Source organism: Lynx rufus, unplaced genomic scaffold, assembly GCF_022079265.1.
Source record: "Lynx rufus isolate CCGP_SWC_20201006 ecotype Redwood Valley unplaced genomic scaffold, mLynRuf1.p SCAF_11, whole genome shotgun sequence".
NCBI classification, from domain to species: domain Eukaryota; kingdom Metazoa; phylum Chordata; class Mammalia; order Carnivora; family Felidae; genus Lynx; species Lynx rufus.
In genome coordinates this window covers 169,296-184,334 of record NW_025814825.1, presented here as the reverse complement: position 1 = coordinate 184,334, position 15,039 = coordinate 169,296, and positions in this window count along the sequence as shown.

Below are 15,039 nucleotides of genomic sequence, written 5' to 3'. Positions count from 1 at the left end.
TGCCCTCTGTGATGAAACTTCTACCATCACTGAACCGGGTGAGGTCTGGGTTCTGTCCAGCCTGCTCACGCAGATCTGAGCAGCTTGCAAATATTTTCTTGGCCACCTCAGAACAGTCATGAACTGGTTACCCTTCCTCAGAAGGTAGGAAAGTTGCAGGGTTCTGCATCTGCACCGTTCTAAGAGTGACCAGTGGATTCTCACAGAGGAGCCCCTGGTACTGTGCTAGCCAAGAGTTGAAGAAGCATGAGTTTCTTCTCATGCACAAAGAGATTCTACACTGAAACAGTCTGTAGCCAGCCAAAACCTGCTGGCAAGGGGCCCTCAAGGATGCCCAGAGGTACATCGAACTCGTCACCTAGAATCTGAGAGCAGCAAGCCCCCCACCAACCTACTACACAACTGTCTATCAACTCTCCTCCTCCCCCAGGATGAGCCCAGTTCTGGCTCTGCAGACATTGGCAGCAATCGGTGAGAGTCCCTGGGCCTCTGTGGCCTTCCTTTTTTTTTCTTTTTTTTTCACCCAGGGCTGAGAGCTGCCACCTCTCCCAGGCTGAGTCACAACAAAGCTCTCTTAAATGAACACCAAAGCATAAATCCACTCTGTCATCAAGAGTCACCTTAGGGCACAGTCTCAGCCTCCTCCTTGGGGCTTCTGAAACATACATCTCTGTGACCCAAGCAGGTAATGAGATACGACTTCACAGAATGAATCAAGCTCTCAGTCATCCATCACATGGTGTGCCTGTGGGCCGAGAGGCATCCACACCTTGGCTGTAGCTGTTGATGTAGGAAAATGCAGGAGCAAGGGGCAGGGGGCAAAGAAGAAAGTGGTTGTACCACCTTTTCTGAAAGTCACTTTAAAAGGCTTTTCTATATTCGGCAGGCCAAGGGCTGATGCCTGCCCCCAGGCAGCATTTATGTCTGGGAAGGCAGCTTTGGCCTCTGTCCAGCCAGGGAATTCTCGATCTGGCCCTACCAAGAGATTATAGAGGGGTCTTGCTATTGCTGAGAATCTGGGAATCCAGATTTGGTAGAATCCTGCACCCCCAGGAACTCTCATAGCCCCCTCTTAGTTTGGGGCTAGGGTAAGGAAGTGATTACCACCTTCTTCTTCGTCTTTTTTTTTTCCTGCCCTAGTGCTCTTTTTCCATGAGAACCTGAGTTTTCCGTGATATCCTGAGTCTGACAGGAGTTGGAGGAGGGCCCCTGTGTCCTCTGAACAATTCTCTTGGGTATTGTTGGCAAAGAGGAGGTCCTCCACACACTGAAGAAGGGTGCAGCATGTGGCCTCCCATGGGAAGCTGATGAGGTTCCTGGCCACTACCTCTCCAAAGAGGGCAGGCTAGTTTTAGTCCCCTGTGGGAGGCGCATCTAAGTCAGTTGCATCTGAGGCCCTGTGTCTGGTTCGGTCCACTTGAAGATAAACAAGGCTTGGCTCAGGGGGCCAAACAGAGGCAGAAGGAGGCATCCCTTCAGTCTAGGCGGGTAAACCAGCTGGCAGAGACAGGGATCAGGCTGAGGAGTGTGTACGGGTTAGGGACCACCGAGTGCAAGACTTGAACTGGTCAGTACCCTCCTCTCGGCTTCCTGACTGGCAAGAGTGGGGTTTGCCAGGGTGCTTGGCATTCAACCAGAATGCCTGATTTCCTGGCTACGATGACGGGGGCCCGGCTGTGGGCAAGTCTGGGGTGGGGGATTGTCCTCAGCCCATACACTGGGGAAGGCAGTCCTGAATTCGGGAAGGCCGCTTCATGGTGTACTGTGGCTCCTGAATTCACATAGAAGTCATAGTTTGGCCTCCTACTTTGATTTTGACCGTGGGCTCTTTGGGGCCAAGAAGAAGCGAGCCTGGTTCCCCTCAATCTGAATATATTCCTACTTTAATGTCCTTTCTCCTTGCAGCAGGCACGTTGTTCTTTGGCGAAGGAGGTTTTGCCCCCCCCCCCTTTGGGGGCTGAACCTTCCTAATCCTACCCCACTCAGTATCTTAGTAAATTACAAGGAAAAGGCAATGTATCAGCAGCCTAATCTCCAGAAACTTATCTACTCAGTTTCCTGGTGCCCCAACGTCACCCTCGTCTCCATAGTGATGTGGGGAACAAAGTCGAGAAGGAGATGGCAGATAATATAGAATTTCCTGGGGTGCCTGGGTGGCTCAGTGAGTTAAGCTTCCAACTTTGGCTCAGGTCACCATCTCAGGGTTCCTGAGTTCCAGCCCCATGTCGCGTTCTGTGCTGAAAGCTCAGAGCCTAGCGCCTGCTTCACATTCTCTCTCCCTTTCTCTCTCTCTGCCCCTTCCAGACTCATTCTCTCCTCTCTCTCTCTCTGTCTCTCTGTCTCTCCAAAATAAATAAACATTCAAAACATTAAATTTGAATATTTTGTAACCGGTAGCTAATTGACAAGTATTTGACTTCTTACCTTTTTTAGTAGGAACCTGAAAGATCTCAGATACCTGTATTTGTCCTAAAAGTCCTTTTTGTGAATCTCCTAGAAGATGAAATATGTTCTGTGACAGAATCAGAACAATTCCAAGTGATAAAATCTCAGAAATGGACATGGTTAAAGATCTGATGAGACTTCAGGTTGACACGATTGACAAGCGAATTGGGTTATTTCTGTGGCACATAACACTTTGATACAAAGAATATCAAGGGAGGACCTTAGAGCAGAACAAATTAAAACTTTAGGAACTGCATATACCTTTGAGCAGTTACAGCATTAACCCATGCAACAGTATCTAAGGTTTACCATTGCTTGACAATGCTTCTCCAAGTAACTTAGCATACATGCCACATAAAAAGGCCTACTTGGCCAAAAGACTTCATTGACAATTGAAATCTTGGGAAAGTTTGTTCAAGCTTTAGGAAGCGATGGAGCACACTGTAAATAGGATTCCAGATCATTACAAATGTTAAACTTTAAATTACTTATTTACCCCAGATGGCAAGAAGAGAGTCCAAAGGCAAGTATGGAAAATTATATAGTTGTTAGCAAAACCTAGCTCCTTTACCGTTGAGAAGTTTTCACTTTAAGTCATCAAAGTCTTGACAAAGACCACACCTAAAGCTTTGGTTTTCCTGGCAGACAAAAGAGAAAGGAAAACACCAACAAAAGAACAAAATGTTGTGTACATATCTTATCAAGACCAGATCAACAATCCAAGAAAACATGGTCTTTCCAAAAGAGAGGAAAGCAGGATGATTATCTTATACCAGTGTAGATGTAAAATCCATCCATGGCAACCTTAGTCCATCCTTACCACCCATAAAATTCCTTTCCAACGATTTCCCTTCGTGAAACTACTACAACTTTCCTTTCCTTCAGATTTTGTCCCAAGTCATTTCTCTCCAAACAACCCATCTAAGACAGCACAAAGTTACTTTCCTTTACCCTCCACGAAATATATATTTCCGTTCTTTGTATCTTTCTTACATACCTCCTATTTTCCAACATACAGAGCTGCTTTCCTTATTTCCATCCATCTTAAGTACACTTAGCAGAATTTTAACGTTTAGAACCTTAGTCTCCAATGAAAACTTAGTAACCAGTGGCGAACTGTTCACACTAGAATTCGTTAGATGGCAAATTAATGAACCGGTGAAGCACCAAGCAGGGTTTCCGATAGGCCCAAATAGCCTTAGTTTGTCTGCATTAAGAAGTTAAAACCACACATCTATGCTCAGAAGCCAAAGCTTTGCCCTGCATTCTGTTTGGAAAAGTCCTAGAGGTCCCATGAATGTCATCTCACTCGCGGTGCAAACTTGAAAGCATATCTTTCAAGTCTCAGGTTTCCAAAGGCTTTGAAAGCTATCTTCACAATTACCCAAGAACACTTGGAGACAGTCGAAATTAACCATTATTTCAAGTCCTCGTTATGCTAACAAACTGCAACTGAGATCAAATGAGCTTTTTTGACCTTTAATAAACCTTGGTAGAATAAAAGTTTCGCACTGAATGCTGATAACTCTAAAGACACGTCTGTCTTTATTAAACAAGCAAACTGAATTTAGTTTAAACACGGAATTGTTTCACCTACAGCCACTTAAAAGACTTACATCCATTTGTTCCACCATTATCAGTTTTTACCTGAGATGCCTGCCAGTGGGCCCCAGGAATCTGAAGTGGGTGGTCCAAGGGGGTGCTCTTTGTTCCTTGACATTTAGGGTGGGAAGAGGGGCCGATGGTGCCTGAGGCGCTGAGGGTGGTGAGGGAACCAGTTCTATGGGCCCCACCCAAGGTGGTGCAGAAACAGGTGGAGGGGGAGGGGAAGGCAGAAGAGGTGAGGTGCCAGCAGAAGGCAGAGAAGGAAAACTTCCCGGGTCTAATCTTGTCAGCTGGGACAGAGGAGCAGACGCCATGTCTTTTGTCCCAGCAAAGTGGAATTAGGCAGTTCAGGTCAGGCCGGAGAAGACAGGGAATGTCCCCGAAACAAGTGGACTTTCGGCAGCTGCTTGGGAATTTTCCTTAAAGTCTCCATCCTGAGGTAGACTGAGCACAGTTGGCTCCAGTTATAGCCCTTAACCCACGAAAAAGGAATGAGGGAGAGGCCATCACATCTATCAGGCAGAGGAACAGAGAGGAAGAGTCAGCGTCCCCTTTTCAGGGATGGCCTGTGTTTCCTTCAGTGACCGAGCTTTCTCAGGAGGAGGCCTGTTTAGACATTTGTCATCCAACATATCCGCGGGGAGCTCACCGGCCTGGTTACTGACCAAACGCATCCTGCACGAGGCCCCTGGGCCCGGGTAGCCCTGAAGGGCTGAACCTAGGCTAACGGCCGTCCATTTGCCCTGTTTAGTAAGGCCATGCAGTGTTACAGGATCAGTCCTTTCCACATTTTGCAAACCCACCTGTTTCCAGTGGGTTCAAATGGCATCCTGAGGGAGAATCCTTGCGGACCAAAGAGGAACTCCCACGTTCCACCTAGAGAGAAAAGGAGAGAGAGAGAGAGAAGGTCCATTACCCCTAGAATCCATCCCGACTCCCCAGTAGCATCCCCCACACAGGATACGTGAGGGGTTCCCGAGGTGTCAAAGCGACCCGAGGCATCCCTTGAACAAAATCACTATGACTGCCAACCAGGTGGCGAAGGGCTCCTGAAGGAGGGATGCTAGCCTCCCCACCCCCACCGGCTTCCCCATTGCATTCTAGACAACAGATGGGTGCCTGACTTACAGACCGGCGTCTCCCTTGCTGAGAAGGCAGAGAAGAAACTGCCATTTTCAACCCATGGAAAATACTAGAAGAGTTTGACAAGGGGAAATGACCCAATTTTAAGTAGTAGTTAGTAGAGGACATTGAGGGAAAACAGAAAAGAGAGAAAGCCATCATGATATAAGTGACATTCCAACCCGCATAGTCTTCACAGCGAACCTCCCTAGGAAATGGCGCCCTGTTGGGTTTGAATTCAGTCAGGTACTGGTTTCGGCCAGCTCTCAGTGGAGATCTGGCATGCAGAAGAGGCTAGCCCAGAGATACGGAGGGGGTCACATTAGACCAATGAGGAGGAATCCTCACACACGGGAGTCTTAAGATTGGCAGACGTGGTAGTCACTTAGGTGGCTGTCCACTGCCCAAGACAGACAACTTTAGACACGGAAAGGAATAAAGAGAGGGCATCAAGTTTCTGCATCTCACTACCATTCTGGCCAAGGTCCTAACTTCCAACCAAAAGGCAGGCTTTCTCCTCCCCGTAGAGTCGCCACAGGCTAGAGGATTGCAGCCAGAGCAATCCCCAGAAAAGTGTTCCCATAAGACCCTACTTCTCAAAAATCCCCTGAAATGAGAGTAAATGAAAGAGAAAACATACTCCCCAAATTGACACTGAAGCACAGAGTCAAGGTGAGAAGATTCGAAGCCCCACATTCGGACGCCAAAATGGTGATGTTTGGGGACGATGGTGGACTGGTCCACAGCTGATGACCAACACAGAATTCTGGAAGACGTCTTTGGTGCAAAAAGGTGGTTGTCTTAATGCCTGGAAGAGCTGTGCTGGGGTCCTACAACTAACTCATCATTATATTCCCTCAGGTTGGCAGGAGGTCAGGGATGGAATAAGTCTCTAAGGAATTTTGGAAGCAAGGTTTCCAGCACCTTCAGGGGCTAACTGTTACTAGGGAAACACTATTTATGACTCCTTAATAAAACATGAGGCGTGAGATCCTTTAAATGTAGATCAGGGGCCATAAGCTTGGAGGATGATTGCCCGCATGTATCTTGGCGAAACTGAGACAAAGGAAGTGGACTTACAGGGTCCTGGAGGTTGGGGTAATGTTAAGCTACAGTTCTCTTCTGCCCCCAGCAAAGAGCCATCATCTAGGCAGCTGAGCTCTTAGAGGGAGGTCATTGTGCTGGTTTCAAGGAGTTGTCAATGGCCTATGGGCATTAAGGGAATTTAATTTTTCCTGTGCCTTAGTTTCCCACATTAGCACGGCAAGGGCTTAAGCCCCTTTCCTTTGTTCTTGAGTAGCTGTGGTGCCCAGGGGATATCCCTCAGATCCACCATGGGGTGGCAAGGGGGGTTCTAACTTGCACTTTACCCTCAGCCTGGCTCATGCTCCCCCGTCATAATTCTCACCATGCCAACTGCAGCCTTTTGAGCCCCAAGTGATAAGGGACAGGAGGTCAATGGATCCTTTTGTAAATCAGCAAATGATTGCTTTCAGGTAGCGTGGGAGGAGAGTGGGAGCACGATTCCCCAGGGAAGCTTGGTGTCCTATGACTATGGACAATCCGTGGGTTATAGGGAAATGGAACATATTTTAGCTACACCTAGGAGCCTGAATGTACCAAAAGAAACCCTACATCTGTCAACACACACTGTAGGGGGGTGGGAGCACTTGCCATCTTTGCAGCTTTTCCTGTCCGTAGGTAAAAACATCGTTGATCTGGAGGGCAGAGTCCCAATACGAGCTCATGCCCAAGTGTGTAGGACTGGGTTCTGATTCTGTTTAGTTTTTTTGAGTCGCTTCTTTGACGTTCACCTGCTGGCGAAACGACTGGGCATGCAATATCCCTGAGAGTCTCCGAAAGCAGGATGCTGAGGCAGTCTGTGGCGGGGGCAAAGAGCACAGTAATAGTCACTGCACAAACAAGAGACTTCAATGCCCCAGGTTTTGAGGAGCACAACATGTTTTCGTTGACATCAGAAATTAGTTGTTGGTGGGGGTCGAAAACAACCTTCACGTATGCTCACTGCGAGTAAATCGGCCCTATGTGCAATGAGAAAGAATGAAATCATGTCATTGGCAGCAATGTGGATGGAACGGGAAGGTGGTAAGCTGAGAGAAATCAGTCAGTCACAGAAACACCCCACCCACACCTGCACAGAGGGAAAGTGCGGCCGGGACCGGGGGCTGGGGACTAGGGCTGGAGGCTGGGGGTTGGGAGCTTGGGGCTGGAGAGTGGTGGCTAGGGGCTGCGGTGGAGGGTGTGGGCTGGAGTGCCTGGATACGAGGACAAAGAAGGGGCGGTAGGGACAGAGAGACCCCACACTCCAACTATGCCACAGGCCAGGGCTGCCTGGGTCTGGGCCTCTTCCCTCCCTCGGAGCCCTCATCCCTAGCGCCCCTGGCAATTCACAAGGCCCAGCTAGGGCAGCGGGCTTGGGCTGGTGATGTTCTCTGGGGACGCTCGGGGCTCTGGCTTGCATTTGTGCCAGGTGGGTCAGACAGGAAGGAAAGGCCAGGTGGGGGGTGCCGTAAGAGGGGGAAGAGGCGCTGAGAATCCGACGGGCCCCTAAGGCCTGACCGGGCGGACGCTGCTGCTCGCTCCCACCCATTTCCCAGAGAGCAGCTGGACATGGTGTGGTGTACTGTGCTTTGGTGTGGTGTGCTGTGGGGTGGTGTGGTGCGGTGCTGCGAGGCGCCGTGCCATGAGGTGCGGTGAGGTGTGGGATGGAGGCGGAGGTGGGCGTGGAACCGAGCCTGGGGCAGCCTGCCAGAGTCCCGGGATCAGAGAGCGCCTCAGCTTGCGCCACTACGGGGTGCCAGGGGCCTGTCGCGCGGCCTCGGCCACCCATCCGGGCCCCACGGAGGACTGTGGTGGGAGGCAGGCAGGGGAGCAGGCGGGCAGGCGGGCACGCAGGTGCACGGGTGAAGCGGGGCACACGAGCTGGGCTTGGGAGGTGAGGACCAGGCTCTTGAGGCGCCCAGCGACAATCGGTAGTGTATACGGACATAATACCCTGAACGCTCCAGATCTATTCTGATCTCCGAAGGTAAGCAGGGTCGGGCCTGGTGAGTATTTGGATGGGAGACCAACTGGGAACACCGGCTGCTGTTGGCTTTTGCCTTTTGCCTTTAATTCCTTGACCTCTCCTTTGGCACCTGCCCACACCGCCACCCTCCCTGACCCGAGAGCAGCGCTACTGGGGCCGAACACACCCCAGACACGGTTCCGTCAGCCCCTGACCGGTCAGCCCAGCAGCCTGGCCTACCTTGCACACCCCACCAAACGTCACAAGGGACCCACTCCCCGCTCCTCCCTCCCCGCACCAGGCCAAATCCCACTGCACAGGCTTGAAGCCACACCCCAGCTTTGCACCTTCCCTTACACAACACCCACACCCACACAGAGTGCAGGCGGGACTGGGTTCCAGGGTGCAGGGGCAGGGGGCTGGGAGCTAGGGCTGGAGGGTGGGGGCTGGGGCCTGGGGCCTGGGGCTGGAGGGTGGGGGCTGGGGTGCGTGGATGCGAGGACAAAGAAGGGGCGGGAGGGACACAGAGACACCACACTCCGACTATGCCACAGGCCTGCGCTGCCTGGGCCCTGGGCCTCTTCCCTCCCTCGGAGCCCTCATCCCCAGAGCCCCTGGAATTCACAAGGCCCAGCTAGGGCAGCGGGCTTGGGCTGGTGATGTTCTCTGGGGACGCTGGGGCTCCGGTTGGCGTTTGAGCCACATGGGGCAGAAGTGAGGGAAAGGCCGGGTGGGAGGATGCCCGAGGGTGGGGAGGAGGCGCTGACAATCCGGGGGGCCCCTAAGGCCTGGCCCGGCGGGCGCTGCTGCTCCCTCCCACCCATTTCCCAGTGAGCAGCGGGACGTGGTGTGGTGTTTTGTGTTTTGGTGTGGTTTGGTGTGGTGTGGTGCGGTGCGGTGAGGTGTGGGGTGGTATGGCGTGGTGTGGGGTGGTGTGGTCTGCTGAGGTGCTGCGAGATGCTGTGATGTGCGGTGCGGGAAGGCGTGGGATGGAGGCGGTGGTGGGCGTGGGACCAAGCCAGAGCATCCTGTGAGAGTACCGGGATCAGAGAGCGCCAGGGCTTGTGGCACTCCGGGGTGCCAGGGGCCGGGTGCTTGGCCCCCGCCACCGACCCGGAGCCCGCGGAGGACGGCGGCGGCAGGAGGCAGGCAGTCCAGCAGGCAGGCAGGCTGGCAGGCAGGTTCATGGGTGAATGGGGGCACATGCTGGGCTTGGGAGGCGAGGACCAGACTCTTTAGGCGCCCAAGGGAAGCAGATAGACTTTAGGGACATACTGCCCTGAACGCGCCGGACCTCCTTGGGTCTTGGAAGATATGCAGGGTCCGGCCTGGTTAGTACGTGGATGGGAGATCTTCTGGGAATACCGGGCGCTGAAGGCTTTTCCCTTTTGCCTTTGAGGTCCTTGACCCTTTCTTTGGCGACAGCCGACCCGCCCACCCTCCCTGACCAGTGAGGGGCACTCCTGGGGCCAAATTCAACCCAGCCAGGGTTCCCTCATCCCCTCCCAGTTCAGCCCAGCGGCCTGGCCTGCCTTACACACCCCACCCCACGTCACAAGGGGCCCGCTCCCCTTTCCCCACTCCCCGCACCAGGCCAAATCCCACCGCACGGGCCTGAAAACACACCCCAGCTTTGCACCTTCCCTGACACACCACCAACACCCGCACGGAGTGCACAGTGCACGCGGGACCGGTTTCCGGAGTTGGGGGTCCGGGGTGCGGGGTCCTGGGGAACGGCACTGGCAAGTGGGGGCTGGGGCCTGGGTTGGAGGGTGGGGGCTGGGGTGCGTAGACGTGAGGACAAAAATGGGGCGGAGGGACACAGAGACACCACACTCCGTCTATGCCACAGGCCTGGGCTGCCTGGGTGCTGGGCCTCTTCCCTCCCTCGGAGCCCTCAACCCCTGAGCCCCTGGCAATTCACAAGACCCAGCTAGGTGAGCGGGCTTTGTCTGGTGATGTTGTCTGGGGACGCTGGAGCTCCGGTTGGCGTTTGAGCCAGTTGGGGCAGAAGGGAGGGAATGGCCAGGTGGGGGGCTGGCAGGCAGGCAGGCAGGCAGGCAGGCAAACAGGTGCATGGGTGAAGCGCGGCACCGGCTGGGCTTGGGACGCTTGGAGCAGGCTCTTGAAGCGCACAGCGGCAGCCCTTGGCGTCTTTGGCCATAGCAGCCTGAACGCTCCCGACCCCGTCTTCTGTCCGCAGCTAAGCAGGGTCGGGCCTGCTTAGGACTTGGATGGGAGACCGCCTGGGAACACCGGGTGCTGTAGGCTTTTGCCTTTTGCCTTGGCCTCCTTGACCTCTCCTTTGGCGCCCGCCGCCCCCCCCTCCCTCCCTGTGTCCCTGTCTCCCCAATGAGCGCCGCTGTTGGGGCCAAACACACGCCAGCCTCTGCTCTCTCAGCCCGTCCCGGGCCAACGAGGTGGCCATTCCTGGCCCAGCCACGCGCCGCCTCGCCCCCGTGCCCGCACACCCCAGGGCACTTCAAAGGGGCAAGCTCCCCGCTCCCGGCACCCGGCCAAATCCCACTGGAGCCACTGGAAGCCACAGCCCAGCTTTGCACCTCTCCTGACACACCACCCAGACCCGCACCCGGACGGAGGGGGGGGGGGTGGTGCGGTGTGGGGGAACCAGAGGCTGGAGCATGGGGGCTGGAGGGTGGGCGCTGGGTGGGTGGATCCAAGAACCCAGGAGCGGGCGGGAGGGGCAGCGCGACCCCAGACTCCACATCTGCCACAGGCCTGGGCTCCCTGGGTCCTGGACCTCTTCCCTCCCTCGAGCCCTCATCCCCAGGGCCCGTGGCATTTCACGAGACCAAGCTAGGGCAGCGTACTCGGGCTGCTGTTGGTCTCTGGGGGCGCTGGGGGCTCCGGGGTAGGTTTGCACCGGGTGGGGCAGACGGGAGGGAACGGCCCCGGCCCCATGGCTGGCTGCGCTCGCCCTAGGGCTTGGGAGGAGGCGCTGAGAAGCCGGCGGGGCGGGCCCCGAAGGCACGAGCTGCCTGATGCCCCACGCTCGCTTCCACCCTCTTCCCACTGAGCAGCCCATCGTGGTGTGGTGCGGTGCGGTGCGGTGCGCTGCGGGATGGAAGCGGAGGCGGGCGTGGGGCCAAGCAGGGAGCAGCCTGCAAGAGTCCCGGGATTAGACAAGGCCGGGGCTTGCGCCACATCCCGTTGCCAGGGTCCTCTTGCGCGGCCTCCTCCACCCGCCCCGGGGCCCGCGGCGAAGGGCGGCTGCGGCGGCGGGCGGCGGGGGCGGCCGAGGCGGCGGCGGCGGCGGCGGCGGCGGCGGCGGCGGCGGCGGGCGGCGTCTGCGGCGGCGTCGGAGGGCGGCGTCTGCGGCGGCGTCGGAGGTCGCCGGCGGCGGCGGCGGCGGCGGCGACGGCCGAGGCGGCGGCGGCGATCGGCGGCGGCGGCGGGGGCGGTCGAGACGGCGGGGGCGGCCGAGACGGCGGCGGCGGCCGAGGCGGCGGCGGCGGCGGAGCCCGGCGGCGGCGGCGGCAGGCAGGCTGGCAGGCAGGCTAGCCGACAGGCAGGAAGGCAGGCAGGTGGGCAGGCAGGCGCGTGCATGGCAGAAGCGCGGCACCCGCTGGGCTTGGGACCCGTGGAGCCTTCTCTTGGAGCGCTCAGCAGCAGCAGCCGCTGGCGTCTTGGGCCATAGCAGCCTGAACGCGCCCCGCCCGGTCTTCTCTCCGCAGCGAAGCAGGGTCGGGCCTGGTTAGCACTTGGATGGGAGACCGCCTGGGAACACCGGGTGCTGTAGGCTTTTGCCTTTGGCCTCCTTGACCTCTCTTCTGGCATCCATCTGCCACACCCCCTCCCTCCCTGTATCCTTCTCTCCCCAGGGAGCGGGGCTCCTGGGGCCAAACACACCCCAGCCACTGCTCCCTCAGCCCCTCCCGGGCCAGCAAAGCGGCCTGGCAGGGCCTGGCTCCGCCCTGACCCTCCCCACCCCCCCAGGGGCCCGCACTCCCCACCGCACTTCCCAAGGGGCACGCTCCCCGCTCCCCACACCCGGCCAAATCCCACTGCTGGGGCTTGAAGCCACACCCCAGCTTGGCACCTTCCCTGACACACCACCTACACCGGCACTGAGGGCAGGCGGGACCGGTCCCGGGATCCGGGATCCGGGATCCGGGGGCTGGGGCCTGGGGCCTGGGGGCTGGGGGCTCGGGGCTGGAGGGTGGGGACTGGGGTGCGTGGACGCGAGGACAGAGGAGGGGCGGGAGGGACACAGAGACACCACACTCCGACTATGCCACAGGCCTGGGCTCCCTGGGTCCTGGACCTCTTCTCTCCCTCGAGCCCTCATCCCAAGGGCCCGTGGCATTTCACGACGCCCAGCTAGGGCACCGGACTCGGGCTGGTGATGTTGTCTGGGGGCGCCGGGGGCTCCGGGGTGGGTTTGCACCAGGTGGGGCAGACGGGAGGGAAGGGCCCCGTGGCCGGCTGCGCTCGCCCTAGGGCTGGGGAGGAGGCGCTGAGAACGCGGCGGGGCGGGCCCGGAAGGCACGAGCGGCCTGATGCCCCACGCTCGCTTCCACCCTCTTCCCAGTGAGCAGCCCAACGTGGTGTGGTGCGGGTCTGCGAAGTGCCTTGCTGTGCGGGATGGAAGCGGAGGCGGGCGTGGGGCCAAGCCGGGAGCAGCCTGCAAGAGTCCCGGGATTGGAGGACGCCGGGGCTTGCGCCAGCGCGTTGCCAGGGTCCTCTTGCCCGGCCTCTGCCACCCGCCCGGGACCCGGTACCCGGGGCGGAGGGCGGCGGCAGGCAAGCAGGCAGGCAGGCAGTCAGGCGCGTGCATGGGTGATGCACGGGCGAAGCGCGGCACCCGCTTGGCTTGGGACACGTGGAGCCGGCTCATGAAGCGCCCAGCGGTAGCCGCCGGCCTCTTAGGCCATAGCAGCCTGAACGCTGCCGACCCCGTCTTCTGTGGGAGGCTAAGCAGGGTCGGGCCTGGTTAGCACTTGGATGGGAGACCGCCTAGGAACACCGGGTGCTGTCGGCTTTTGCCTTTTGCCTTTGGCCTCCTTCCCCTCCCCTTTGGCGCCCGCCTTCCCCCCCACCCCGCCGCCTGTGTCCCTGTCTCCCCAATGAGCGCCGCTGTTGGGGCCAAACACACGCCAGCCTCTGCTCTCTCAGCCCGTCCCGGGCCAACGAGGTGGCCATTCCTGGCCCAGCCACGCGCCGCCTCGCCCCCGTGCCCGCACACCCCAGGGCACTTCAAAGGGGCAAGCTCCCCGCTCCCGGCACCCGGCCAAATCCCACTGGAGCCACTGGAAGCCACAGCCCAGCTTTGCACCTCTCCTGACACACCACCCAGACCCGCACCCGGACGGAGGGGGGGGGGTGGTGCGGTGTGGGGGAACCAGAGGCTGGAGCATGGGGGCTGGAGGGTGGGCGCTGGGTGGGTGGATCCAAGAACCCAGGAGCGGGCGGGAGGGGCAGCGCGACCCCAGACTCCACATCTGCCACAGGCCTGGGCTCCCTGGGTCCTGGACCTCTTCCCTCCCTCGAGCCCTCATCCCCAGGGCCCGTGGCATTTCACGAGACCAAGCTAGGGCAGCGTACTCGGGCTGCTGTTGGTCTCTGGGGGCGCTGGGGGCTCCGGGGTAGGTTTGCACCGGGTGGGGCAGACGGGAGGGAACGGCCCCGGCCCCATGGCTGGCTGCGCTCGCCCTAGGGCTTGGGAGGAGGCGCTGAGAAGCCGGCGGGGCGGGCCCCGAAGGCACGAGCTGCCTGATGCCCCACGCTCGCTTCCACCCTCTTCCCACTGAGCAGCCCATCGTGGTGTGGTGCGGTGCGGTGCGGTGCGCTGCGGGATGGAAGCGGAGGCGGGCGTGGGGCCAAGCAGGGAGCAGCCTGCAAGAGTCCCGGGATTAGACAAGGCCGGGGCTTGCGCCACATCCCGTTGCCAGGGTCCTCTTGCGCGGCCTCCTCCACCCGCCCCGGGGCCCGCGGCGAAGGGCGGCTGCGGCGGCGGGCGGCGGGGGCGGCCGAGGCGGCGGCGGCGGCGGCGGCGGCGGCGGCGGCGGCGGCGGGCGGCGTCTGCGGCGGCGTCGGAGGGCGGCGTCTGCGGCGGCGTCGGAGGTCGCCGGCGGCGGCGGCGGCGGCGGCGACGGCCGAGGCGGCGGCGGCGATCGGCGGCGGCGGCGGGGGCGGTCGAGACGGCGGGGGCGGCCGAGACGGCGGCGGCGGCCGAGGCGGCGGCGGCGGCGGAGCCCGGCGGCGGCGGCGGCAGGCAGGCTGGCAGGCAGGCTAGCCGACAGGCAGGAAGGCAGGCAGGTGGGCAGGCAGGCGCGTGCATGGCAGAAGCGCGGCACCCGCTGGGCTTGGGACCCGTGGAGCCTTCTCTTGGAGCGCTCAGCAGCAGCAGCCGCTGGCGTCTTGGGCCATAGCAGCCTGAACGCGCCCCGCCCGGTCTTCTCTCCGCAGCGAAGCAGGGTCGGGCCTGGTTAGCACTTGGATGGGAGACCGCCTGGGAACACCGGGTGCTGTAGGCTTTTGCCTTTGGCCTCCTTGACCTCTCTTCTGGCATCCATCTGCCACACCCCCTCCCTCCCTGTATCCTTCTCTCCCCAGGGAGCGGGGCTCCTGGGGCCAAACACACCCCAGCCACTGCTCCCTCAGCCCCTCCCGGGCCAGCAAAGCGGCCTGGCAGGGCCTGGCTCCGCCCTGACCCTCCCCACCCCCCCAGGGGCCCGCACTCCCCACCGCACTTCCCAAGGGGCACGCTCCCCGCTCCCCACACCCGGCCAAATCCCACTGCTGGGGCTTGAAGCCACACCCCAGCTTGGCACCTTCCCTGACACACCACCTACACCGGCACTGAGGGCAGGCGGGAC